At 48.1% G+C, this 27396-nt stretch overlaps 1 protein-coding gene across 5 annotated transcripts in view; it reads left to right on the plus strand.

Moving 5' to 3' along the window:
• LOC132207796 (complement C5-like) overlaps positions 1 to 23644 on the plus strand; it is a 186707-nt gene extending 163063 nt beyond the window's left edge. For all 5 annotated transcript variants that reach the window (XR_009443836.1, XR_009443833.1, XR_009443834.1 and 2 more), the window contains one exon: positions 22250 to 23644. The gene's annotated coding sequence lies outside the window, so the exon portion shown is untranslated. The remainder of the gene's footprint in view (positions 1 to 22249) is intronic.
• Positions 23645 to 27396: the final 3752 nt, after the last annotated feature.

The following is a 27396-nucleotide window of genomic DNA, read 5'->3' on the forward strand; positions in this document are numbered from 1 at the left end:
TGACTGAGTGAAATGGGATGCAGTGACTGACGGCAATGGGATGCAGTGACTGAGGGAAATGGGATGCAGTGTCTGAGGGAAATGGGATGCAGTGACTGGGAAATGGGATATAGTGACAGTAGGAAATGGGATGCAGTGACTGATGGAAATGGGACGCAGTGACTAAGTGAAATGCGACGCTGTGACGGAGGTACTGGGAAGGAGTGACTGAGTTAATAGGGATGCAGTGCCTGAGCGGGCTTGGGATGCATTGACATAGGGAAATGGGATACAGTGCCTATGTGAAATGGGATGCACTGACTGAGTGAAATGGGATGCAGTGACTGAGTCGAATGGGATGCAGTGACTGAGTCAAATGGGATGCAGTGACTGAGCGAAATGCGATGCAGTGACTGCGTGAAATGGGATGCAGTGCATGAGTGAAATGAGATGCAGTGACTGAGTGAAATGCGCGGTGACTGATAGAAATCGGATACAGTGACTGACGGAAATGGGATGCGGTGACTTTGTGAACTGGGATGTGGTGACTGTGTGAACTGGGATGCGGTGACTATGTGAACTGGGACGCAGTGGCTGAGTGAACTGGGATGCAGTGGCTGAGTGAAATGGGATGCAGTGGCTGAGTGAAATGGGATGCAGTGACTGAGTGAAATGAGATGCAGTGACTGATGGAAATGGTATGCAGTGTCTGTTTGAAATGGGATCCTGCGACTGAAGTTAATGGGATGCAGTGACTGAGGGTAATGGGATGCAGTGAATGAGTGAAATGGGATGTAGAGACTGAGTGAAATGGGATGCAGTGACTGAGGGAAATGGGATGCAGTGATTGAGGGAAATGGGATGCAGTGACTGGGAAATGGGATGCAGTGACCGTGGGAAATGGGACGCAGTGACTGATGGAAATGGGACGCAGTGACTGATGGAAATGGGACGCAGTAACTGAGTGAAATGGGACACAGTTACTGAGTGAAATGGAATTGCCGTGACTGTGGAAAGGAGATGCAGTGACTGAGGAAATGGGATGCAGTGACTGAAGGAAATGTGACGCAGTGACTGAGTGGAATGGGATGCAGTGACTGAGTGGAATGTGATGCTGTGACTGAGTGAAATGCGATGCAGTGGCTGCGTGAAATGAGATCCAGTGGGGAATAAAATGGGATGCAGTGACTGGTGGAAATGAGATGCAGTGACTGAGGGAAATGTGATGCAGTGACTGAGTGAAATGGGATGCAGTGACTGAGTGGAATGGGAAGCAGTGACTGAGGGTAATGGGATGCAGTGACTGATGGAAATGGAAGCAGTGACTGAGTGAAATGGGATGCAGTGACGGAGGTACTGGGAAGGAGTGACTGAGTTAATAGTGATGCAGTCCCTGAGCGGGCTTGGGGTGCACTGACTTAGGGAAATGGGATACAGTGCCTGAGTGAAATGCGACGCACTGACTGAGTGAAATGGGATGCAGTGACTGAGTGGAATGGGATGCAGTGACTGCGTGAAATGGGATGCAGTGAATGAGTGAAATGAGAAGCAGTGACTGAGTGAAATGAGATGCAGTGACTGAGTGAAATGCGCGCAGTGACTGATAGAAATCGGATACAGTGACTGATGCAACTGGGATGCAGTGACTGACGGAACTGGGATGCGGTGACTTTGTGAACTGGGATGTGGTGACTGTGTGAACTGGGATGCGGTGACTATGTGAACTGGGATGCAGTGGCTGAGTGAAATGGGATGCAGTGGCTGAGTGAAATGGGATGCAGTGGGGAGTGAAATGGGATGCAGTGACTGGTGGACATGAGATGCAGTGACTAAGGGAAAGGAAATGCAGTGTCTGTTGGAAATGGGATGCTGCGACTGAGGGTAATGGGATGCAGTGACTGAGGGTAATGGGATGCAGTGACTGATGGAAATGGATGCAGTGACTGAGTGAAATGGGATGCAGTGACTGAGTGAAATGCGATGCAGTGTCTTAAGGAAAGGAAATGCAGTGTCTGAGGGGTATAGGATGCTGCGACTGAGGGAAATGGGATGGAGTGTCTGACAGAAATGGGATGCAGTGTCTGACAGAAATGGGATGCAGTGTCTGAGCGAAATGGGATGCAGTGACTGAGTGAAATGGGATGCAGTGACTGAGTGAAATGGGATGCAGTGACTGAGTGAAATGGGATGCAGTGACTGAGTGAAATGGGATGCAGTGACTGAAGGAAATGGGATGCAGTGACTGAGGACAATGGGATGCAGTGACTGACGGCACTGGGATGCTGTGACTGATGGAAATTGGACGCAGTGACTGAGTGAAATGGGACGCAGTGACTGAGTGAAATGTAATTGCCGTGACTGTGGAAAGGAGATGCAGTGACTGAGGAAATGGAATGCAGTGACTGAGGGAAATGGGATGCATTGACTGAGGGAAATGGGATGCAGTGACTGGGAAATGGGATGCAGTGACAGTGGGAAATGGGATGCAGTGACTGATGGAAATGGGACGCAGTGACTGAGTGAAATGGGACGCAGTGACTGAGTGAAATGGAATTGCCGTGACTGTGGAAAGGAGATGCAGTGACTGAGGAAATAGGAAGCAGTGACTGAGGCAAATGTGATGCACTCACTGAGTGAAATGGTATGCAGTGACTGAGTTGAATGGGCTGCAGTGACTGAGTGGAATGGGCTGCAGTGACTGAGTGGAATGGGATGCAGTGACTGAGTGGAATGGGATGCAGCGACTGAGTGAAATGGGATGCAGTGACTGCGTGAAATGAGATGCATTGGGGAATGAAACGGGAAGCAGTGACTGGTGGAAATAAGATGCAGTGTCTTTGGGAAATGAAATGCAGTGTCTGTGGGAAATGGGATGCTGGGACTGAGTGTAATGGGATGCAGTGACTGATGGAAATGGAAGCAGTGACTGAGTGAAATGGGATGCAGTGTCGGAGGTACTGGGAAGGAGTGACTGAGTTAATAGGGATGCAGTGCCCGAGCGGGCTTGGGGTGCAGTGACTTAGGGAAATGGGATACAGTGCCTGAGTGAAATGTGACGCACTGACTGAGTGAAATGGGATGCAGTGACTGAGTGGAATGGGATGCAGTGACTGAGTGGAATGGGATGCAGTGACTGCGTGAAATGAGAAGCAGTGACTGAGTGAAATGAGATGCAGTGACTGAGTGAAATGAGATGCAGTGACTGAGTGAAATGCGCGCAGTGACTGATAGAAATCGGATACAGTGACTGATGCAACTGGGATGCAGTGACTGACGGAACTGGGATGCGGTGACTTTGTGAACTGGGATGTGGTGACTGTGTGAACTGGGATGCGGTGACTATGTGAACTGGGATGCAGTGGCTGAGTGAAATGGGACGCAGTGACTGAGTGAAATGTAATTGCCGTGACTGTGGAAAGGAGATGCAGTGACTGAGGAAATGGAATGCAGTGACTGAGGGAAATGGGATGCATTGACTGAGGGAAATGGGATGCAGTGACTGGGAAATGGGATGCAGTGACAGTGGGAAATGGGATGCAGTGACTGATGGAAATGGATGCAGTGACTGAGTGAAATGGGATGCAGTGACTGAGTGAAATGCGATGCAGTGTCTGAAGGAAAGGAAATGCAGTGTCTGAGGGGTATAGGATGCTGCGACTGAGGGAAATGGGATGGAGTGTCTGACAGAAATGGGATGCAGTGTCTGACAGAAATGGGATGCAGTGTCTGAGCGAAATGGGATGCAGTGACTGAGTGAAATGGGATGCAGTGACTGAGTGAAATGGGATGCAGTGACTGAAGGAAATGGGATGCAGTGACTGAGGACAATGGGATGCAGTGACTGACGGCACTGGGATGCTGTGACTGATGGAAATTGGACGCAGTGACTGAGTGAAATGGGACGCAGTGACTGAGTGAAATGTAATTGCCGTGACTGTGGAAAGGAGATGCAGTGACTGAGGAAATGGAATGCAGTGACTGGGAAATGGGATGCAGTGACAGTGGGAAATGGGATGCAGTGACTGATGGAAATGGGACGCAGTGACTGAGTGAAATGGGACGCAGTGACTGAGTGAAATGGAATTGCCGTGACTGTGGAAAGGAGATGCAGTGACTGAGGAAATAGGAAGCAGTGACTGAGGCAAATGTGATGCACTCACTGAGTGAAATGGTATGCAGTGACTGAGTTGAATAGGCTGCAGTGACTGAGTGGAATGGGCTGCAGTGACTGAGTGGAATGGGATGCAGTGACTGAGTGGAATGGGATGCAGCGACTGAGTGAAATGGGATGCAGTGACTGAGTGAAATGCGATGCAGAGACTGCGTGAAATGAGATGCATTGGGGAATGAAACGGGAAGCAGTGACTGGTGGAAATAAGATGCAGTGTCTTTGGGAAATGAAATGCAGTGTCTGTGGGAAATGGGATGCTGGGACTGAGGGTAATGGGATGCAGTGACTGATGGAAATGGAAGCAGTGACTGAGTGAAATGGGATGCAGTGTCGGAGGTACTGGGAAGGAGTGACTGAGTTAATAGGGATGCAGTGCCCGAGCGGGCTTGGGGTGCAGTGACTTAGGGAAATGGGATACAGTGCCTGAGTGAAATGTGACGCACTGACTGAGTGAAATGGGATGCAGTGACTGAGTGGAATGGGATGCAGTGACTGAGTGGAATGGGATGCAGTGACTGCGTGAAATGCGCGCAGTGACTGATAGAAATCGGATACAGTGACTGATGGAACTGTGATGCAGTGACTGACGGAAATGGGATGCGGTGACTTTGTGAACTGGGATGCGGTGACTATGTGAACTGGGATGCAGTGGCTGAGTGAAATGGGATGCAGTGACTGAGTGAAATGGGATGCAGTGACTGAGTGAAATGGGATGCAGTGACTGATGGAAATGGGATGCAGTGACACTGGAAATGGGATGCAGTGACAGTGGGAAATGGGACGCAGTGACTGATGGAAATTGGACGCCGTGACTGTGTGAAATGGGACACAGTGACTGAGTGAAATGGAATTGCCGTGACTGTGGAAAGGAGATGCAGTGACTGAGGAAATGGGATGCAGTGACTGAGGGAAATGTGATGCAGTGACTGACGGAAATGGGATGCACTGACTGAGTGGAATGGGATGCAGTGACTGAGTGAAATGGGATGCAGTGACTGAGTGAAATGGGATGCAGTGACTGAGTGAAATGAGATGCAGTGACTGATGGAAATGGTATGCAGTGTCTGTTTGAAATGGGATCCTGCGACTGAAGTTAATGGGATGCAGTGACTGAGGGGAATGGGATGCAGTGAATGAGTGAAATGGGATGTAGAGACTGAGTGAAATGGGATGCAGTGACTGAGGACAATGGGATGCAGTGACTGAGGGAAATGGGATGCAGTGACTGAGGGAAATGGGATGCAGTGACTGAGGGAAATGGGATGCAGTGACTTGGAAATGGGATGCAGTGACAGTGGGAAATGGGACGCAGTGACTAATGGAAATGGGACGCCGTGACTGTGTGAAATGGGACACAGTGACTGAGTGAAATGGAAGTGCCCTGACTGTGGAAAGGAGATGCAGTGACTGAGGAAATGGGATGCAGTGACTGAGGGAAATGTAATGCAGTGACTGAGGGAAATGGGATGCAGTGACTGAGTGGAATGGGATGCAGTGACTGCGTGAAATGAGATCCATTGGGGAATAAAATGGGATGCAGTGACTGGTGGAAATGAGATGCAGTGACTGAGGGAAATGTGATGCAGTGACTGAGTGAAATGGGATGCAGTGACTGAGTGGAATGGGATGCTGTGACTGAGGGTAATGGGATGCAGTGACTGATGGAAATGGAAGCAGTGACTGAGTGAAATGGGATGCAGTGACGGAGGTACTGGGAAGGAGAGACTGAGTTAATAGTGATGCAGTCCCTGAGCGGGCTTGGGGTGCACTGACTTAGGGAAATGGGATACAGTGCCTGAGTGAAATGCGACGCACTGACTGAATGAAATGGGATTCAGTTACTGAGTGGAATGGGATGCAGTGACTGATGGAAATGGTATGCAGTGTCTGTTTGAAATGGGATCCTGCGACTGAAGTTTATGGGATGCAGTGACTGAGGGTAATGGGATGCAGTGAATGAGTGAAATGGGATGTAGAGACTGAGTGAAATGGGATGCAGTGACTGAGGACAATGGGATGCAGTGACTGAGGACAATGGGATGCAGTGACTGAGGACAATGGGATGCAGTGACTGAGGGCCATGGGATGCAGTGACTGAGGGCAATGGGATGCAGTGACTGAGGGCAATGGGATGCAGTGACTGAGGGAAATGGGATGCAGTGACTGAGGGAAATGGGATGCAGTGACTTGGAAATGGGATGCAGTGACAGTGGGAAATGGGACGCAGTGACTGATGGAAATGGGACGCCGTGACTGTGTGAAATGGGACACAGTGACTGAGTGAAATGGAAGTGCCGTGACTGTGGAAAGGAGATGCAGTGACTGAGGAAATGGGATGCAGTGACTGAGGGAAATGTGATGCAGTGACTGAGGGAAATGGGATGCAGTGACTGAGTGGAATGGGATGCTGTGACTGAGTGAAATGCGATGCAGTGACTGCGTGAAATGAGATCCATTGGGGAATAAAATGGGATGCAGTGACTGGTGGAAATGTGATGCAGTGACTGAGGGTAATGGGATGCAGTGACTGATGGAAATGAAAGCAGTGACTGAGTGAAATGGGATGCAGTGACGGAGGTACTGGGAAGGAGTGACTGAGTTAATAGTGATGCAGTCCCTGAGCGGGCTTGGGGTGCACTGACTTAGGGAAATGGGATACAGTGCCTGAGTGAAATGCGACGCACTGACTGAGTGAAATGGGATTCAGTGACTGAGTGGAATGGGATGCAGTGACTGAGTGGAATGGGATGCAGTGACTGAGTGGAATGGGATGCAGTGAATGAGTGAAATGAGATGCAGTGACTGAGTGAAATGCGCGCAGTGACTGATAGAAATCGAATACAGTGACTGATGGAACTGGGATGCAGTGACTGACGGAACTGGGATGCGGTGACTTTGTGAACTGGGATGTGATGACTGTGTGAAGTGGGATGCGGTGACTATGTGAACTGGGATGCAGTGGCTGAGTGAAATGGGATGCAGTGGGGAGTGAAATGGGATGCAGTGACTGGTGGAAATGAGATGCAGTGACTAAGGGAAAGGAAATGCAGTGTCTGTGGGAAATGGGATGCTGCGACTGAGGGTGATGGGATGCAGTGTCCGGGTAATGGGATGCAGTGACTGATGGAAATGGATGCAGTGACTGAGTGAAATGGGATGCAGTCACTGAGTGAAATGCGATGCAGTGTCTAAAGGAAAGGAAATGCAGTGTCTGAGGGGTATCGGATGCTGCGATTGAGGGAAATGGGATGGAGTGACTGACGGTAATGGGATGCAGTGTCTGAGCGAAATGGGATGTAGTGACTGAGGGAAATGGGATGTAGTGACTGAGGACAATGGGATGCAGTGACTGAGGGCAATGGGATGCAGTGACTGAGGGCAATGGGACGCAGTGACTGAGGGAAATGGGATGCAGTTTCTGAGGGAAGTGGGATGCAGTGACTGGGAAATGGGATGCAGTGACAGTAGGAAATGGGCTGCAGTGACTGATGGAAATGGGACGCAGTGACTGAGTGAAATGGGACGCAGTGACGGAGGTACTGGGAAGGAGTGACTGAGTTAATAGGGATGCAGTGCCTGAGCGGGCTTGGGATGCACTGACTTAGGGAATTGGGATACAGTGCCTATGTGAAATGGGATGCACTGACTGAGTGAAATGGGATGCAGTGACTGAGTCGAATGGGATGCAGTGACAGTGAAATGCGATGCAGTGGCTGAGTGAAATGCGATGCAGTGGCTGAGTGAAATGGGATGCAGTGACTGAGTGAAATGGGATGCAGTGACTGAGTGAAATGAGATGCAGTGACTGATGGAAATGGTATGCAGTGTCTGTTTGAAATGGGATCCTGCGACTGAAGTTAATGGGATGCAGTGACTGAGGGTAATGGGATGCAGTGAATGAGTGAAATGGGATGTAGAGACTGAGTGAAATGGGATGCAGTGACTGAGGACATTGGGATGCAGTGACTGAGGACAATGGGATGCAGTGACTGAGGGCAATGGGATGCAGTGACTGAGAGAAATGGGATGCAGTGACTGAGGGAAATGGGATGCAGTGACTGGGAAATGGGAAGCAGTGACAGTGGGAAATGGGAAGCAGTGACAGTGGGAAATGGGACGCAGTGACTGATGGAAATGGGACGCAGTGACTGAGTGAAATGGGACACAGTGACTGAGTGAAATGGAATTGCCGTGACTGTGGAAAGGAGATGCAGTGACTGGTGAAATGGGATGCAGTGACTGAGTGGAATGGGATGCAGTGACTGAGGGTAATGGGATGCAGTGACTGATGGAAATGGAAGCAGTGACTGAGTGAAATGGGATGCAGTGACGGAGGTACTGGAAAGGAGTGACTGAGTTAATAGGCATGCAGTCCCTGACCGGGCTTGGGGTGCACTGACTTAGGGAAATGGGATACACTGCCTGAGTGAAATGCGACGCACTGACTGAGTGAAATGGGATGCAGTGACTGAGTGGAATGGGATGCAGTGACTGAGTCAAATGGGATGCAGTGACTGAATGAAATGGGATGCAGTGAATGAGTGAAATGAGATGCAGTGACTGAGTGAAATGCGCGCAGTGACTGATAGAAATCGGATACAGTGACTGATGGAACTGGGATGCAGTGACTGTCGGAACTGGGATGCAGTGACTTTTTGAACTGAGATGTGGTGACTGTGTGAAGTGGGATGCGGTGACGATGTGAACTGGGATGCAGTGGCTGAGTGAAATGGGATGCAGTGGCTGAGTGAAATGGGATGCAGTGGGGAGTGAAATGTGATGCAGTGACTGGTGGAAATGAGATGCAGTGACTAAGGGAAAGGAAATGCAGTGTCTGTGGGAAATGGGATGCTGCGACTGAGGGTAATGGGATGCAGTGACTGAGGGTAATGGGATGCAGTGACTGAGGGTAATGGGATGCAGTGACTGAGGGTAATGGGATGCAGTGACTGATGGAAATGGATGCAGTGACTGAGTGAAATGGGATGCAGTGACTGAGTGAAATGCGATGCAGTGTCTTAAGGAAAGGAAATGCAGTGTCTGAGCGGTATAGGATGCTGCGACTGAGGGAAATGGGATGGAGTGACTGACGGAAATGGGATGCAGTGTCTGAGCGAAATGGGATGGAGTGACTGAGTGAAATGGGATGCAGTGACTGAGGGAAATGGGATGCAGTGACTGAGGGAAATGGGATGCAGTGACTGAGGACAATGGGATGCAGTGACTGACGGCCATGGGATGCTGTGACTGATGGAAATTGGACGCAGTGACTGAGTGAAATGGGACGCAGTGACTGAGTGAAATGTAATTGCCGTGACTGTGGAAAGGAGATGCAGTGACTGAGGAAATGGCATGCAGTGACTGAGGGAAATGGGATGCAGTGACTGAGGGAAATGGGATGCAGTGACTGGGAAATGGGATGCAGTGACAGTGGGAAATGGGATGCAGTGACTGATGGAAATGGGATGCAGTGACTGAGGGAAATGGGATGCAGTGACTGAGTGAAATGGGACACAGTGACTGAGTGAAATGGAATTGCCGTGACTGTGGAAAGGAGATGCAGTGACTGAGGAAATGGGATGCAGTGACTGAGGGAAATGTGATGCAGTGACTGAGTGGAATGGGATGCAGTGACTGAGTGGAATGGGATGCAGTGACTGAGTGAAATGGGATGCAGTGACTGAGTGGAATGTGATGCTGTGACTGAGTGAAATGCGATGCAGTGACTGCGTGAAATGAGATCCAGTGGGTAATAAAATGGGATGCCGTGACTGGTGAAAATGAGATGCAGTGACTAAGGGAAAGGAAATGCAGTGTCTGTGGGAAATGGGATGCTGCGACTGAGGGTGATGGGATGCAGTGACTGAGGGTAATGGGATGCAGTGACTGATGGAAATGGCCGCAGCGACTGAGTGAAATGGGATGCAGTGACTGAGTGAAATGCTATGCAGTGTCTGAAGGAAAGGAAATGCAGTGTCTGAGGGGTATAGGATGCTGCGACTGAGGGAAATGGGATGTAGTGACTGACGGAAATGGGATTCAGTGTCTGAGGGAAATGGGACGCAGTGTCAGAGTGAAATGGGATGCAGTGACTGAGGGAAATGGGATGCAGTATTTGTAGGAAGGAGGATGCAATCACTGTGTGAAATGCGATGCAGAGACTGAGGGGAAGGAGATGCTCTGACTATGGGAAATGGGATGCAGTGAGTGTGGGAAATGGAATGTATCGTCTGTGAGATACGGGAAACAGTGACTGATGGGCATGTGATGCAGTGACTGTGGTGAAGGAGATGCAGTGATTGAGTGAAATGGGATGCAGTGACTGAGTGAAATGTGATGCAGTGACTGCTTGAAATGGGATGCAGTGACTGAGGGAAATGTGATGCAGTGACTGAGTGAAATCGGATGCATTGACTGACGGAAATGTGATTTCGTCACTGAGTGAAATTGGATGCAGTCGCTCAGTGAAACGGGATGCATCACTGAGTGAAATGGGATGCAGTGTCTGAGTACAATGGGATGCAGTGACTGACGGAAATGGGATGCACTGACCGAGTGAAATGAGATGCAGTGACTGACGGAAATGGGATGCAGTGACTGAGGGAAATGGGGTGCATTATTTTTGGGAAGAAGGATGCAATCACTGAGTGAAATGAGATGATGAGACTGAGGGCAAGGAGATGCTGTGACTATGGGAAATGGGATGCACTGAGTGTGGGAAATTGAATGCAGCGTCTGTGAGATACGGGAAACAGTGACTGATGGAAATGGGATGCAGTAACTGTGTTGAAGGAGATGCAGTGACTGAGTGAAATTGGATGCAGTGACTGCGTGAAATGCGATGCAGTGACTGAGTGAAATGTGATTCAGTCACTGAGTGAATTGGGATGGAGTCACTGAGTGAAATGTGATGCATCACTGAGTGAAATGAGATGCAGTGTCTGATTGAAATGTGATGCAGTGACTGAGGGAAATGGGATGCAGTGACTGAGGTACTGGGAAGTAGTGACTGAGTGAAATGCGATGCAGTGACTGAGTGAAATGCGATGCAGTGACTGAGTGAAATGCGATGCACTGACTGAGTGAAATGAGATGCACTGACTGTTGGAAATTGGATGCAGTGACAGAGCGACATGAGGTGCAGAGACTGAGTAAAATGAGAAGCATTGAATGCACTGTCTGTGAGATACGGGAAACAGTGACTGATGGAAATGGGATGCAGTGACTATGGTGAAGGGGATGCAGCGACTGAGTGAAATGGGATGCAGTGACTGCGTGAAAGGGGATGCAGTGACTGAGTGAAAGGGGATGCAGTGACTGAGTGAAAAGGGATGCAGTGACGGATGCAAATGGGATGCAGTGACTGAGTGAAATGGGATGCAGTGACTGAGGGAAATGGGATGCAGTGACTGAGGGAAATGGGATGCAGTGACTGAGGGAAATGAGATGCAGTGACTGAGGGAAATGAGATGCAGTGACTGAGGGAAATGAGATGCACTGACCGAGGGAAATGGGATGCAGTGACTGAGTGAAATGTGAAGCAGTCACTGAATGAAATGGGATGCACTGATTGTGTGAAATGGGATGCAGTGACTGAGGGAAAATGCGTTGCAATGACTGATGGAAATGGGATATAGTGACTGATGGAAATGGGATACAGTGACTGTGGGAAATGCGATGCAGTGACTGAGTGAATTGGAATGCAGTGACACACGGAAATGGGATGCCTTGACTGACGGAAATGTGATGCAGTGACTGATGGAAATGGGACGCAGTGACTGAGAGAAATGGGATGCAGTGACTGAAGGCAATGAGATGCAGTGTCTGAGTGAAATGGGATGCAGTGATTGTGTGAAATGGGATGCAGTGACTGATGCAAATGGGATACATTGACTGAGGGAAATGGGTTGCAGTGACTGAGGGAAATGGGATGCAGTGCCTGAGTGAAATGAGATGCAGTGTCTGTTTGAAATTGGATCCTGCGACTGAAGTTAATGGGATGCAGTGACTGAGGGTAATGGGATGCAGTGACTGAGGGTAATGGGATGCAGTGACTGAGGGTAATGGGATGCAGTGACTGAGTGAAATGGGATGTAGTGACTGAGGGAAATGGGATGCAGTGTCTGAGTGAAATGAGATGCAGTGACTGATGTAAATGGCATGCAGTGAATGAGGGAAATGGGATGCAGTGACTGACGGAAATGTGATGCAGTGTCTGTTTGAAATTGGATCCTGCGACTGAAGTTAATGGGATGCAGTGACTGAGGGTAATGGGATGCAGTGACTGAGGGCAATGGTATGCAGTGACTGAGGGAAATCGGATGCAGTGACTCGGAAATGGGATGCAGTGATTGAGTGAAACGGGATACAGTGACTGAGTGAAATGGGATTGCCGTGACTGTGGAAAGGAGTTGCAGTGACTGAGGAAATGGGACGCAGTGACTGAGTGAAATGGGACGCAGTGACTGATGGAAAGGAGATGCAGTGACTCTGTGAAATGGGATGCAGTGACTGAGTGAAATGGGATTGCCGTGACTGTGGAAAGGGGATGCAGTGACTGAGGGAAATGAGATGCCGAGACTGAGTGAACTGGGATGCAGTGACTGATGGAAATGGTATGCAGTGACTGACGGAAATGGGATGCAGTGTCTGTTTGAAATGGGATCCTGTGACTGAAGTTAATGGGATGCAGTGACTGAGTGAAATGGGATGCAGTGACTGAGGGTAATGGGATGCAGTTACTGAGTGAAATAGGATGCAGTGACTGAGGGCAATGGGATGCAGTGACTGATGGAAATGGGACGCAGTGACTGAGTGAAATGGGACGCAGTGACTGATGGAAAGGAGATGCAGTGACTCTTTGAAATTGGATGCAGTGACTGAGTGAAATGTGATTGCCGTGACTGTCCAAAGGAGATGCAGTGACTGAGGAAATGGGACGCAGTGACTGATGGAAAGGGATGCCTTGACTGTGTGTAAAGTGAAGCCTTGAGTGAAATGGGATGCAGTGGCTGTGTGAAATGGGATGCAGTGGCTGTGTGAAATGGGATGCAGTGGCTGTGTGAAATGGGATGCAGTGGCTGTGTGAAATGGGATGCACTGGCTGTGTGGACATGGGATGCAGTGGCTGTGTGAACTGGGATCCTGAGACTCAAGTGAATGGGATGCCGTGTCTGTGGGGAATGGGATGCAGTGACTGTGGTGAAGGAGATGCAGTGATTGAGTGAAATGGGATGCAGTGACTGCTTCAAATGGGATGCAGTGACTGAGTGAAATGGGATGCAGTGACTGAGTGAAATGGGATGCAGTGACTGAGAGACATGGGATGCAGTGACTGAGGGACATGGGATGAAGTGACTGAGTGAAATGGGATGCAGTGATTGAGGGAAATTTGATGCAGTGAATGAGTTAAATGAGATGCAGTGACTTAGGGAAATTGGATGCAGTGACAGAGTGACATGAGCTGCAGTGTCTGATGGAAATGTGATGCAGTACCAGAGGGAAATGGGATGCGGTGACTGAGGTACAGGGAAGGAGTGACTGAGTTCATGGGGATGCAGTGCCCAAGCGGACTTGGGGTGCAGTGAGTGAGGGAAATGGGATACAGTGCCTAAGTGAAATGTGACGCGCTGACTGAGTGAAATCGGATGCAGTGACTGAGTGGAATGGGATGCAGTGACTGAGTGAAATGGGATGCTGTGACTGAGTGAAATGGGATGCTGTGACTGAGTGAAATGGGATGCTGTGACTGACTGAAATGTGATGCAGTGACTGAGTGAAATGGGATGCAGTGAATGAGTGAAATGAGATGCACTGACTGATGGAAATTGGATGCAGTGACAGAGTGACATGAGCTGCAGTCACTGAGTGAAATGAGAAGCATTGATTGCACTGTCTGTGAGATACGGGAAACAGTGACTGATGGAAATGGGATGCAGTGACTGTGGTGAAGGGGATGCAGTGACTGAGTGAAATGGAATGCAGTGACTGAGTGAAATGGGATGCAGTGACTGAGGGTAATGGGATGCAGTTACTGAGTGAAATAGGATGCAGTGACTGAGGGCAATGGGATGCAGTGACTGATGGAAATGGGACGCAGTGACTGATGGAAAGGAGATGCAGTGACTCTGTGAAATGGAATGCAGTGACTGAGTGAAATGGGATTGCCGTGACTGTGGAAAGGAGATGCAGTGACTGAGGAAATGGGACGCAGTGACTGATGGAAAGGGATGCCTTGACTGTGTGTAAAGTGAAGCATTGAGTGAAATGGGATGCAGTGGCTGTGTGAAATGGGATGCAGTGGCTGTGTGAAATGGGATGCAGTGGCTGTGTGAAATGGGATGCACTGGCTGTGTGAAATGGGATGCAGTCACTGTGTGAAATGGGATGCAGTGGCTGTGTGAACTGGGATTCTGAGACTCAAGTGAATGGGATGCCGTGTCTGTGGGGAATGGGATGCAGTGACTGTGGTGAAGGAGATGCAGTGATTGAGTGAAATGGGATGCAGTGACTGAGGGACATGGGATGCAGTGACTGAGGGACATGGGATGCAGTGACTGAGGGACATGGGATGCAGTGACTGAGGGACATGGGATGCAGTGACTGAGGGACATGGGATGCAGTGACTGAGTGAAATGGGATGCAGTGATTGAGGGAAATTTGATGCAGTGAATGAGTTAAATGAGATGCAGTGACTTAGGGAAATTGGATGCAGTGACAGAGTGACATGAGCTGCAGTGTCTGATGGAAATGTGATGCAGTACCAGAGCGAAATGGGATGCGGTGACTGAGGTACAGGGAAGGAGTGACTGAGTTCATGGGGATGCAGTGCCCAAGCGGACTTGGGGTGCAGTGAGTGAGGGAAATGGGATACAGTGCCTGAGTGAAATGTGACGCGCTGATTGAGTGAAATCGGATGCAGTGACTGAGTGGAATGGGATGCAGTGACTGAGTGGAATGGGATGCAGTGACTGAGTGGAATGGGATGCCGTGTCTGTGGGGAATGGGATGCAGTGACTGTGGTGAAGGAGATTCAGTGATTGAGTGAAATGGGATGCAGTGACTGAGGGACATGGGATGCAGTGACTGAGTGACATGGGATGCAGTGACTGAGGGACATGGGATGCAGTGACTGAGGGACATGGGATGCAGTGACTGAGGGACATGGGACGCAGTGACTGAGGGACATGGGATGCAGTGACTGAGGGACATGGGATGCAGTGACTGAGGGACATGGGATGCAGTGACTGAGGGACATGGGATGCAGTGACTGAGGGACATGGGATGCAGTGACTGAGGGACATGGGATGCAGTGACTGAGTGAAATGTGATGCAGTGAATGAGTGAATTGGGATGCAGTGAATGAGTGAAATGAGTTGCACTGACTGATGGAAATGGGATGCAGTGACAGAGTGACATGAGCTGCAGTGTCTGATGGAAATGTGATGCAGTACCAGAGCGAAATGGGATGCGGTGACTGAGGTACAGGGAAGGAGTGACTGAGTTCATGGGGATGCAGTGCCCAAGCGGACTTGGGGTGCAGTGAGTGAGGGAAATGGGATACAGTGCCTGAGTGAAATGTGACGCGCTGATTGAGTGAAATCGGATGCAGTGACTGAGTGGAATGGGATGCAGTGACTGAGTGGAATGGGATGCAGTGACTGAGTGGAATGGGATGCAGTGACTGAGTGAAATGGGATGCTGTGACTGAGTGAAATGGGATGCTGTGACTGAGTGAAATGGGATGCTGTGACTGAGTGAAATGTGATGCAGTGACTGAGTGAAATGGGATGCAGTGAATGAGTGAAATGAGTTGCACTGACTGATGGAAATTGGATGCAGTGACAGAGTGACATGAGCTGCAGTCACTGAGTGAAATGAGAAGCATTGATTGCACTGTCTGTGAGATACGGGAAACAGTGACTGATGGAAATGGGATGCAGTGACTGTGGTGAAGGGGATGCAGCGACTGAGTGAAATGGGATGCAGCGACTGAGTGAAATGGGATGCAGTGACTGAGTGAAATGGGATGCAGTGACTGAGTGAAATGCGATGCAGTGAATGAGTGAAATGAGATGAACTGACTGATGGAAATTGGATGCAGTGACAGAGTGACATGAGCTGCAGTCACTGAGTGAAATGAGATGCATTGTTTGATGGAAATGGTCTGCAGTAACTGACGGAAATGAGATGCAGTGACTGAGGGAAATTGGATGCAGTGACTGAGGGAAATGGGATGCAGTGACCGAGTGAAATGAGATGCAGTGACTGAGCAAAATGGGATGCACTATTTTTGGGAAGTAGGATGCAATCACTGATTGAAATGAGATGCAGAGACTGTGGGAAAGGAGATGCTGTGTCTATGGGAAATGGGATACATTGAGTGTCGGAAATTGAATGCAGCGTCTGTGAGATACGGGAACCAGTGACTGATGGAAATGGGATGCTGTGACTGTGGTGAAGGAGATGCAGTGATGGAGTGAATTGGGATGCAGTGACTGAGTGAAATGTGATGCAGTGACTGCGTGAATTGCGATGCAGTGACTGCGTGAAATGGGATGCAGTGACTGCGTGAAATGGGATGCAGTGACTGCGTGAAATGGGATGCAGTGACTGCGTGAAATGGGATGCAGTGACTGCGTGAAATGGGACGCAGTGACTCAGTGAAATGTGATTCCATCACTGAGTGAAATATGATGCACTCACTGAGTGTACTGTGATTCAGTCACTGAGAAAACTGTGATGCAGTCACCGAGTGAAATGGGATGCAGTGGCTGAGTGAAATGGAATGCAGTGACTGACGGAAATGGGATGCAGTGACTGAGGGAAATGGGATGCAATCACTGAGTGAATTGCAATGCAAAGACTGAGGGAAAGGTGATGCTGTGACGATGGGAAATGGGATGCAGTGAGGGTGTGAAATTGAATGCAGCGTCTGTGAGATACGGGAAACAGTGACTGATGGAAATTGGACGCAGTGACTGTGGTGAAGGAGATGCAGTGATTGAGTGAAATGGGATGCAGTGACTGAGTAAAATACGATGCATTGACTGAGTGAAATGTGATGCAGTGACTGCGTGAAATGGGATGCAGTGACTGTGGTGAAGGAGATGCAGTGACTGAGGGAAATGGGATGCAGTGACAGAGTGACATGAGCTGTAGTGTCTGATCGAAATGTGATGCAGTACCTGATGGAAATGGGATGCAGTGACTGAGGTACTGGGAAGGAGTGACTGAGTTCATGGGGATGCAGTGCCCAAGCGGACTTGGGGTCCAGTGAGTGAGGGAAATGGGATACAGTGCCTGAGTGAAATGAGATGCAGTGACTGAGGGAAATGGGATGCAGTGACTGAGTGAAATGAGATGCAGTGACAGAGAGAAATGGGATGCAGTGACTGTGGGACATGGGAAGCATTGACTGAGTGAAATGCGATGCAGAGACTGAGAGAAAGGAGATGCTGTGACTATGGGAAATGGGATGCAGTGAGTGTGGGAAATTGAATGCAGCGCCTGTGAGATACGGGAAACAGTGACTGATGGAAATGGAATGCAGTGACTATGGTGAAGGAGATGCAGTGACTGAGTGAAATGGGATGCAGTGACTATGGGAAATGGGATGCCTTGACTGACGGAAATGGGATGCAGTGATTGACGGAAATTGAATGCAGCCTCAGTGAGAAACGGGATACAGTGACTGAGTGAAATGGGATGCAGTGACTGATGGAATTGGGGTGCAGTGACCACATCAGTACTGGGTGATGATCCTGGCCAGGTGTTAGATTTCAAAGTCGTTGATCACCTTGGTGATAGCGATCACAATTCTGTTATGTTTACTTCAGTGATGGAAAGGGATAGGTGTACACCACTGTGCAAGAGTTATAGCTGGCGGAAAGGCAATTACGAAGAGATTATGCAAGAGTTAGGGAGCATAGGATGGGGAAGGAAACTGCACTGGATGGGCACAATAGAAATGTGGAGCTTATTCAAGGGAAAGCTCCTGTGTGTCCTAGGTAAGTATGTACCTGTCAGGCAGGGAGTAAGCTGTAGGGTGCGGGAGCCGTGGTTTACGAAGGAAGTGGAATCTCTGGTCAAGAGGAAGAAGAATGCTTCTGTTACTTTCAGATGTGAAGGCTCAGTTAGGGTGATTGAGGGTTACAAGGTAGCCAGGAAAGACCGAAAGAGAGAGCTCAGAAGATCCAGGAGGAGACATGAGAAGTTGTTGGCGGATAGGATCAGGGTAAACCCTCAGGCTTTCTCTCGGTATTTAAGGAATTAAAGAATGACAAAAGTAAGATGAGGCCCAATCAAGGATAGTAGTGGTAAGTTGTGTGTGGAGTCAGATGAGATAGGGGAAGCGCTAAATGAATATTTTTCAACAGTATTCACTCTAGAAAACCACAATGTTGTCGAGGAGAATACAGAGATACAGGCTACTGGACTAAGTGGGATTGAGGTTCACAAGGAAGAGGTTTTTGAAATCCTACAGAGGGTGAAGATAGCTATGTCCCCTGGGCCGGATGGGATTTATCCTCGGATCCTCTGAGAATCCAGGGAGGAGATTGCCGAGCCTTTGGCATTGATCTTTAACTCATCATTGTCTACAGGAATAGTGCCAGATGACTGGAGGATAGCAATTGTGGTTCCCCTGTTCAAGAAGGGGAGTAGAGACAACCCTGGTAATTATCGGCCAGTGAGCCTTACCTCACTTGTCGGTAAAGTGTTGAAAAAGGTTATATGGGACAGGATTTACAATCATCTAGAAAAGAATAAATTGATTCGGGATAGTCAGCACGGTTTTGTGAAGGGAAGGTCGTGCTTCACAAACCTTATTGAGTTCTTTGAGAAGGTGACCAAACAGATAGATGAGAGTAAACCGGTTGATGTGGAGTATATGGATTTCAGCAAGGCGTTCGATAAGGTTCCGCATAACAGACTATTGTACAAAATGCAGAGGAATGGAATTGTGGGAGATATAGCAGTTTGGATCGGAAATTAGCTTGCTGAAAGAAGACAGAGGGTGGTAGTTGATGGGAAACGTTCATCCTGGAGACCAGTTACTGGTGGTGTACCGCAGGGGTTGGTGTTGGGTCCACTGCTGTTTGTCCTTTTTATAAATGACCTGGATGAGGGCGTAGAAGGATGGGTTAGTAAATTTGCAGACGACACTAAGATCGGTGGACTTGTGGATAGTGACAAAGGATTGGTTGCAGAGGGACATAGATAAGCTGCAGAGCTGGTCTGAGAGGTGACAAATGGAGTTTAATGCAGACAAGTGTGAGGTGATGCACTTTGGTAGGAGTAACCAGAACGCCAAGTACAGGGCTAATGGTAAGATGCTTAGTAGTATAGATGAGCAGAGAGATCTTGGTGTCCATGAACACAGATCCTTGAAAGTTGCCACCCAGGGTGACAGGGCTGTTAAGAAGGCATACAGTGTTTTAGCTTTGATTAATAGAGGGATCAAGTTCCGGAACCAAGAGGTTATGGTGAAGCTGTACAAAACTCTGGTGCGGCCGCACTTGGAGTATTGCGTACAGTTCTGGTCACCGCATTATAAGAAGGATGTGGAAGCTTTGAAAAGGGTGCAGAGGAGATTTACTAGGATGTTGCCTGGTATAGAGGGAAGGTCTTAGAATGAATGGCTGAGGGACTTGAGGCTGTTTTCATTCGAGAGAAGAAGGTTGAGAGGTGACTTAATTGAGACATATAAAATAATCAGAGGGTTAGATAGGGTGGATAGGGAGAGCCTTTTTCCTCGGATGGTGACGGCGAACACGAGGGGGCATAGCTTTAAATTGAGGGGTGAAAGATATAGGACAGATGTCAGAGGTAGTTTGTTTACTCAGAGAGTAGTAAGGGAATGGAACACTTTGCCTGCAACGGTCGTAGATTTGCCAACTTTAGGTATATTTAAGTCGCCATTGGATAAGCATATGGGCGTACATGGAATAGTGCAGGTTAGATGGGCTTGAGATCGGCATGACAGGTCGGCACAAGATCGAGGGCCGAAGGGCCTGTACTGTGCTGTAATGTTCTATGTTCTATGGCTAGCTCTCCCTGTGCTCCGTGTGATTTAACTTCCCTCTTGGAGTACCGTGAGGAACCACCTTGAACGCCTTACTGAAGCCCGTATGCGTCCATCTTTCTGCCTTCGTCAATGCTCTTGATTACTACTTTAAAAAACTCAATCAAATTACATGAGTTATGATTTCCTGTGCACATGTGTCCTCGGATCCCATGGACTGTTTCCTGTTCTAACAGTCTTCAAATGGGGGATCTTGTCAAAAGCTTTGCTGATGCCCAAGTAGACTGTATCAAATGCATTGCCCTCATGCACACACCTAGTTAGCTCTTCAATCATAGATTCATAGAGTCATACAGCACAGAATGAGGACCTTCAGTCCCAATCATCTGTACTGATCAGGTGTCCCAAACTTAACCGGTCCCATTTGCCTGTGTTTGGTATCCGTCTAAACCTTTCCTAATTGTGTACCTGTCCAAATGTCTTTTAAATACAGCAATTTTATCTGCCTCGACCACATCTGTTGGCAGCTCCTTCCATTCACGAACCCCACCCCCCCCACCCCTTGTGGAAAGTTGGTTGAAAGTCAAAGCTGTGAATGTTAGAGATTCATCAACAAACCTCTTGCTGTCAACTGAAAGAAACCAGAGCTGATAAATCTCATTAGTAAACAAAATCATAGTTCTCCAGATTTAGTGAACATTATTTAGTAATTCCTCTTTTAATAGCTCTCACACAGTTGGCTGTCACTGAGGGGACTTCTCCTTGTACATTTCCTGCCATTAACCCAGTGCACTCTACAGGGACAGAAGACAGTGAAACTAAATAAAGAAACTCTAATTGAAAGAAAGAAGAATTATGGAAATGTCCTGCCCTCACCCCTTCTTTCCTCACAACCGCTCCCCACCCCTTTCACAAAGAACGATCAAACGAATGCTGTTGTAACATCTTACTTTGTTCCAATCCCAGTTTATTTGTTGCTGAAACAGACTTTCTTGCAATTGGTCCCTTTGCACTTAATTATTCCAATGCACCCTGCGCACCTCCCGTTTTCTATTCTCGATAAAATCAGGGTCTTCTGCTGTTTATGTTAACCGTTCATAGCACATCCTGTGCCCCTTGACCTGCATCAATTCCAAGTTCAGCAAATCCTCAATTTTAATATTAATTAATAAACTCTAGTTTCGGTTTCAAATCCCTCCACGGTCTTGAATCCCTCCCCTAATCTCTGTAATCCCCTCCAGTCTCCTAGTTTTCAGAGCTATCTACAGTCTTACACTAACTCATTCCTGAACATTTCCAGTTGTAGTTAGCTCACAGGTGGCATTGCTGTGAGCTGCCAAGGTACTAACACTGGAATTTCTTTCCTCAACCACTCTGTCCCTCAACCAGTTATTCCTCATTTCGTACACTGAGCATGAGTGACCTGCAGTGAGGTCTCAAGGAATTGGAGCCAGTTCACCAGAGGATGAAGTCACACTCCATTTCAGCTACAGGGGATTCAGATGAGAACTGCAATGGGGATGGGGTGGCCGACAGAAGAAGGATTGGTGCATTGGCAGGTTAGAAAGCCTGCCATTAATGTCACGGAGCAGGAAAGACTCTGGCTTCAATCTGGCGCAGTGTTTGGAACCCATCCACTCCAACACTGAGTTGTGGCCAACCTGATGGGAACAGTTACAGATTGAGTCATGATTGGCATCTCTGCTCCAGAAAAAGCAGAAGCTGTTGTGGTACAGTCGTGGGTGGGCCCTTCTGGAGCTAGAGTTACTCAGGATAAACACAATAAAAATCATCAGCTTTCACCTGCAGTGCCACAGTCACAGGGATCGCACTCTTTGGAGCATTAAGCAAGAAAAAGGCACCTGTAATACTGGTATGAAGGAAATAAATGAGGGCAGTTGATATTTGCATGCATTATGGCATAGATTGTTCAACATTATTGTTTTGAAATATCGATATTGTGATGGCATTTACTGTTGTTTGTAGACAAGTGGTGCAGTGGTCGTCAACAGCCAAGGAGAGGGAAGGTTCAGCCTTGTTAGTGGAATTTGAGCTTACATTTACCTGTATTACAGTTGGTCGAATGGATCACAGAAAGTCTGGCAACAAAAAAGCTGCAATGGTTACCTCCTCACTGCTTCCAACTCCTCCTCTTTCTCAGCTGGTGCCCGATCACTGGCAGCGACAGCGTACCCTCATGATGCCAAGGTTGGAGACTATCAAGAATCATGACGACACCGGCCCTTCTCTGTACTGCAGGACTGCCCCAGAGTGCTCCAGGCAGCAGAAACAACATTGAACTACTCCAGTGGTCTGCACCATTACATTTCCTGTGGTACTTTATGCAGCCCCTCTGAGTGTGTAATACACACTCCCATATGGACCACGTCATCAAACAAAGGCTCTTGTCACCTCCTCATTACTTCAAGTTGTTCAAATGAGGATGGCAGGGCAGAATATTGAAGAATTATTACAAAGTCTTCTGTTCAGTATCCTGCTGCTCTCTGACAAGGAAAACTGAAATGTACTTGATTTTCATGTAATTTTGATTCCCATTACAGGTCCTTATGGGAACAGGAAAAATGACAAGCTGGAAAATTTTGCAAGTAATCTTTGGGCCAGCCTGGAATCTTCCCATCCTCTGGCCATGACCTTGTGACCCTGCTTGGAGGTTGTAGTTACAGTTTCAGAAGTGATCAATTCCAGTGAGGATGTCTGTACTAAGGTGAAAGCTCACGCACAGTTCTTCACGACGGGAAAAATGGCTCCATTCAGACTCTGGAGATTCAGGTATCCCACTGAGAATCGTTGTCTCCTTCATCATTCACCTTATTCCAGTCACCTGTCCTGCTCTGTGTGATTTCTGTCCATTCTCTCAGTCATGCTTGTCTGAGGGGATAGCCACTACTGTAGCCCTGTTGTTGACTTGTGCAGTATCCTCACAGTCAGGGAATGCTTCCCCATTCCTGAGAGATTTCAGCTGGCTTAAACAGCTCTGAAAACCACGAAACACTTTTACAAGAGTCAGCGGAAATCCACTTGCATCTAACCTGTAAGTAGTTGGTGATATCTCTATCCTCACTGCACTGGATTAAGAGAGGATTGTAACTGGAATACTGAGGTCAAAACATATACCATTAGCATCCAAGCAGCATTACGCATACTTCCATCAGAATGTGAATCAGATGACAGGGATTATACCTAGCACTTGGAGAACTGACAGAAACCCCAGGTTACCGTGTCAGGAAAGTTCCAGTGAATGAAGTGCCAACCGAGCACTTACCATTCGGGGGCAGTCTGTGGCTAAAACCCCACTCACTGAGAGATGCAGGCCAAACAGAGACTAGTGTCTCGCCATTGCAGGTGGTGCCACCAGGAAGGGTGGCTGATGCTGGTACTGCAATTAATCCAATGCTATTAGTGAGTCATGAACAAATTGGGGTCGTGGGAGAGGTTTTCTGGCCAGGGAATCAGGAAGTTGTAAGAAAAGGTAGTCAGGTGCTATCTGTTTGCCATCGCTACTAATATGGCATGGCGGATCAATGGTTAGCACTGCTGCCTCACAGCTCCAGGGACCCAGGTTCAATTCCAACCTCAGGTGACTGTCTGTGTGGAGTTTGCACATTCTGTATATGTCTGCATGGGTTTCCTCTGGGTGCTCCAGTTTCCTCCCACAGTCCAAAGATGTGCAGGTTAGATGGCTTGGCCATGCTAAGTTGCTAAGAGTGTCCAGGTATGTGTGGGTTAGGTGGGTTATAGTGGAATGGGTGTGGGTGGAATGCTGCAAAGGTCAATGTTGGGTCAAAGGGTCTGATTGTACACTGTAGGGATTCTATAATTAAGAGTTTTACTTCTCAAACTTTCTGTGTGATATTTGTTCAGCCTCAGTTATTAATTGCCCACTCAGGGGAGTAAAGACCATTTACCAGCCTTCCCAATCGAGACTGCATCAGGGTAAAACTTGAAAGACAGTCAGGTCCGTACTTACACTCTCCAGCTCAAACCCCGCATAAAGAGAGGGGTGTTAAATTCTACCCGTCATGTACAAAATCCAGCACCTACGTGATTGCCTGCAAAAATGCCATCCATCACTGCCCACAACAGAAGAGTGAACCTGGCAGAAACGCAGAATTGCTGCAACGCAGAAGGAAGACATTCAGCCCATCATACTTGCCAAGCTCTCTGAGCACTCTAATTTAAGGCCAATCTTCTACCTTTTTCCAAAAACCCTGCATGTATTTTTTTTTCTGTTTAAGTAACCATCCCTCTTGCGTGCCTTCGCCGAATCTGCCACCACCACATTTCCGGGCAGTGGATTCCAGGCCCAGATCACTCACTGGCTGAATAAAGTATTTTTTCTCACTGCCCATTTGCTTCTTTTGTTAGCATCTTTGAAACTGTGCCCTCTGGTTCTAGATTCATTTTAGGAGTGGGAACATTTTATTCCTAGATAACAAGGTGTAGAACTGGATGAAGAGCTTTCTGAACTTTCGTCAGAAAAATGAAGAAGGGTCTAGGCCTGAAATGTCAGCCTTCCTGCTCCTCTGATGCAGCTGGGCCTGCTGCGTTCATCCAGCTCAGCACCTTGTTATCTCAGATTCCCCAGCATCTGCAGTTCCGACTATCTCTGAAGCATTTTATTCCTATCTGCTTTCTCCTGAGCACTCATGGTTTTGGAAAGTTTCTATCAAGTTTCCAAGGAAAGCAGTCCCAGTACCTTGAAAAAATCCTCATAACTGAGTTTCTCATCCCTGAGAATCATTCTCATAAATGGAGGCGTTGTGACAACATCACTGGACTAGTAATCCGGAGATTCAGGTAATCAGAATCAACTTTCACCATGACGCATGTTTGAATCCAATTTCAATTTAAAAACAACACCCAGGAATGAAAGTCTAATGGCGCCCATGAAATGGACCAACGACTGTGCTGTACATTTCTATGACTCTATGTCTCATAACAGGTCGCAGTACATTGGAGTTTTGTGTCATCTGCACAGTACAATGTTGTCCCCTGCACACCCAAGCCTAGATCATTTATGTCCGTATCAGGAAAGCAAGGGTCTCAATACCAGCCTCAGGGGAACTCCACAACAAACATCCTCTCAATCAGAAAAACACCCATCACACTCTCTTTCTTGTGATCAGAGATAATGGGAACTGCAGATGCTGGAGAATCCAGGATAACAAAGTGTGTAGCTGGATGAACACAGCAGGCTGAGCAGCATCTCAGGAGCACAGCAGCTGACGTCAGCTTTGGTGCTCCTGAGATGCTGCTTGGCCTGCTGTGTTCATCCAGCTACACACTTTGTTATATTACACTCTCTTTCTTATCCCTCAGACAATTTTGGATCCCTTTCATTCTGAGATTTTCTTCAAAAATTGTACAAAATGCTTTTGGATAGCCTATGCACAGCACAACAGCATCTTTGTCCTTTTCAACCTTCTCTGTTACCTGCGCCTATCTCAAGCATCCAAATGATGTGGGCAAGTGGATACTGACGTTATTGGATCTTAAGACACGGAAAATAACTCATTGATAATGTGGTATCCCAAATTAGAACCATCAGAGATTTACATGTCAGTGATAATTTACACACATGAGAGGGGTGCAGACACTTAGAGCCATTCAGCCGCTAGGTGAAAACATTTCCGAGTTAATTGCCACCCTGCGCAGAGTGCACATACAAATCTTGATGACAAGCATGACCCCAAGTCAGACAGCATCATTAGCATTGCTTCCAGATTAAAAATAACCCCGGGAGAACAAGACACTGCCTTTCAGACAGGTGTGGAGATAATTCCCAAATAACTAGCTTGATCCCAGACCACAGATGGGATGTACAATTATGGATTGACCAGATAAGGAACCAGCCAGGGTGCTCAATGATAACTGGTTAACATGGCGGGGAAGGGAGTGAAAAAATAACGAGACGTGCTAATCGGAATTGAGCTGTATTTGTGTGTTAAGTATAATTGAAGGGGCGTAAGAAGTGGGAGAGGGCTGTGGTGGCGGGTGGAATGATTGATGGAAGCCGCATTTGCTTCTTGTCCAAGTTTAATTCACTTCCGGAGACGCCGGTATTATTTTCAAATTGGCGCTATTTGCAGCGTAAAATTGCAATCGCCAAATGTTATGCTGACTCCTGAGACAGCAGGTTGGCAACCCCCAGTGAAAAGGGACCAGGTACCAACGCTGCATCACCTTGCAGTTCTTAATCCAGGATGATAGAGAGTTTGGAACAGTCCCGGCCAAGTTGAAGTTACAGCATCCATTTCCATCAGTTAATATTGTGACGAGCATAATGTTTAAATGTGCAGTTTCACCTGTTCAATTCTTGTCTATCGACCAATAAATACAGATATTGCAATGGTGGGAAGGATTAGCGGGATGTTAGAAAGCAAAGCGGTGTTATTTTCAGAAAATGGTTACAAACCAGAGATTTTAAAAGGATTAGTTCCACCCCTTTCCCACCCCACCCCACCCCCAACACGCACTCTTTGGTAGGGGTTTCCTTTAAGAGCGCTTCCAGAAATAAACCTGCCTTGGCCCAGGATCTGTCCTATTTGGTATGAGAGGGATGTGATGATTTGGCTCCTGTACAATCTTCCTCCGCCATGCGGCAGGGTAGGAGCATTGAAAGCAGATCTCAGCTCTTGTGGAGAAAGAGAGAGAGAGAGAGCGAGCGTGAGGCAGCGGCTGCGAAACGCGATGGGGGTGAGGACGGACTGAAGAACCATGGCATCGCCGCTGTGCACTTAGTGCAGCCACCAGGCTCTCGCGGGAGGACAGCAAGGAGAATTTTGTGTTGTCCTTTTTATTTGCAATAATCCGGGGTGGGGAAGGGGAGAGAGAGCTGAGATAATGGGAACTGCAGATGCTGGAGAATTCCAAGATAATAAAATGTGAGGCTGGATGAACACAGCAGGCCAAGCAGCATCTCAGGAGCACACAAGCTGACGTTTCGGGCCTAGACCCTTCATCAGAGAGGGGGATGGGGAGAGGGAACTGGAATAAACAGGGAGAGAGGGAGAGGCGGACCGAAGATGGAGAGTAAAGAAGATAGGTGGGGAGGAGAGTATAGGTGGGGAGGTAGGGAGGGGATAGGTCAGTCCAGGGAAGACGGACAGGTCAAGGAGGTGGGATGAGGTTAGTAGGTCGATGGAGGTGCGGCTTGTCGGGGGGAGGAAGGGATGGGTGAGAGGAAGAACCGGTGAGGGAG

This window comes from Stegostoma tigrinum, unplaced genomic scaffold (assembly GCF_030684315.1).
Source record: "Stegostoma tigrinum isolate sSteTig4 unplaced genomic scaffold, sSteTig4.hap1 scaffold_159, whole genome shotgun sequence".
NCBI lineage: Eukaryota > Metazoa > Chordata > Chondrichthyes > Orectolobiformes > Stegostomatidae > Stegostoma > Stegostoma tigrinum.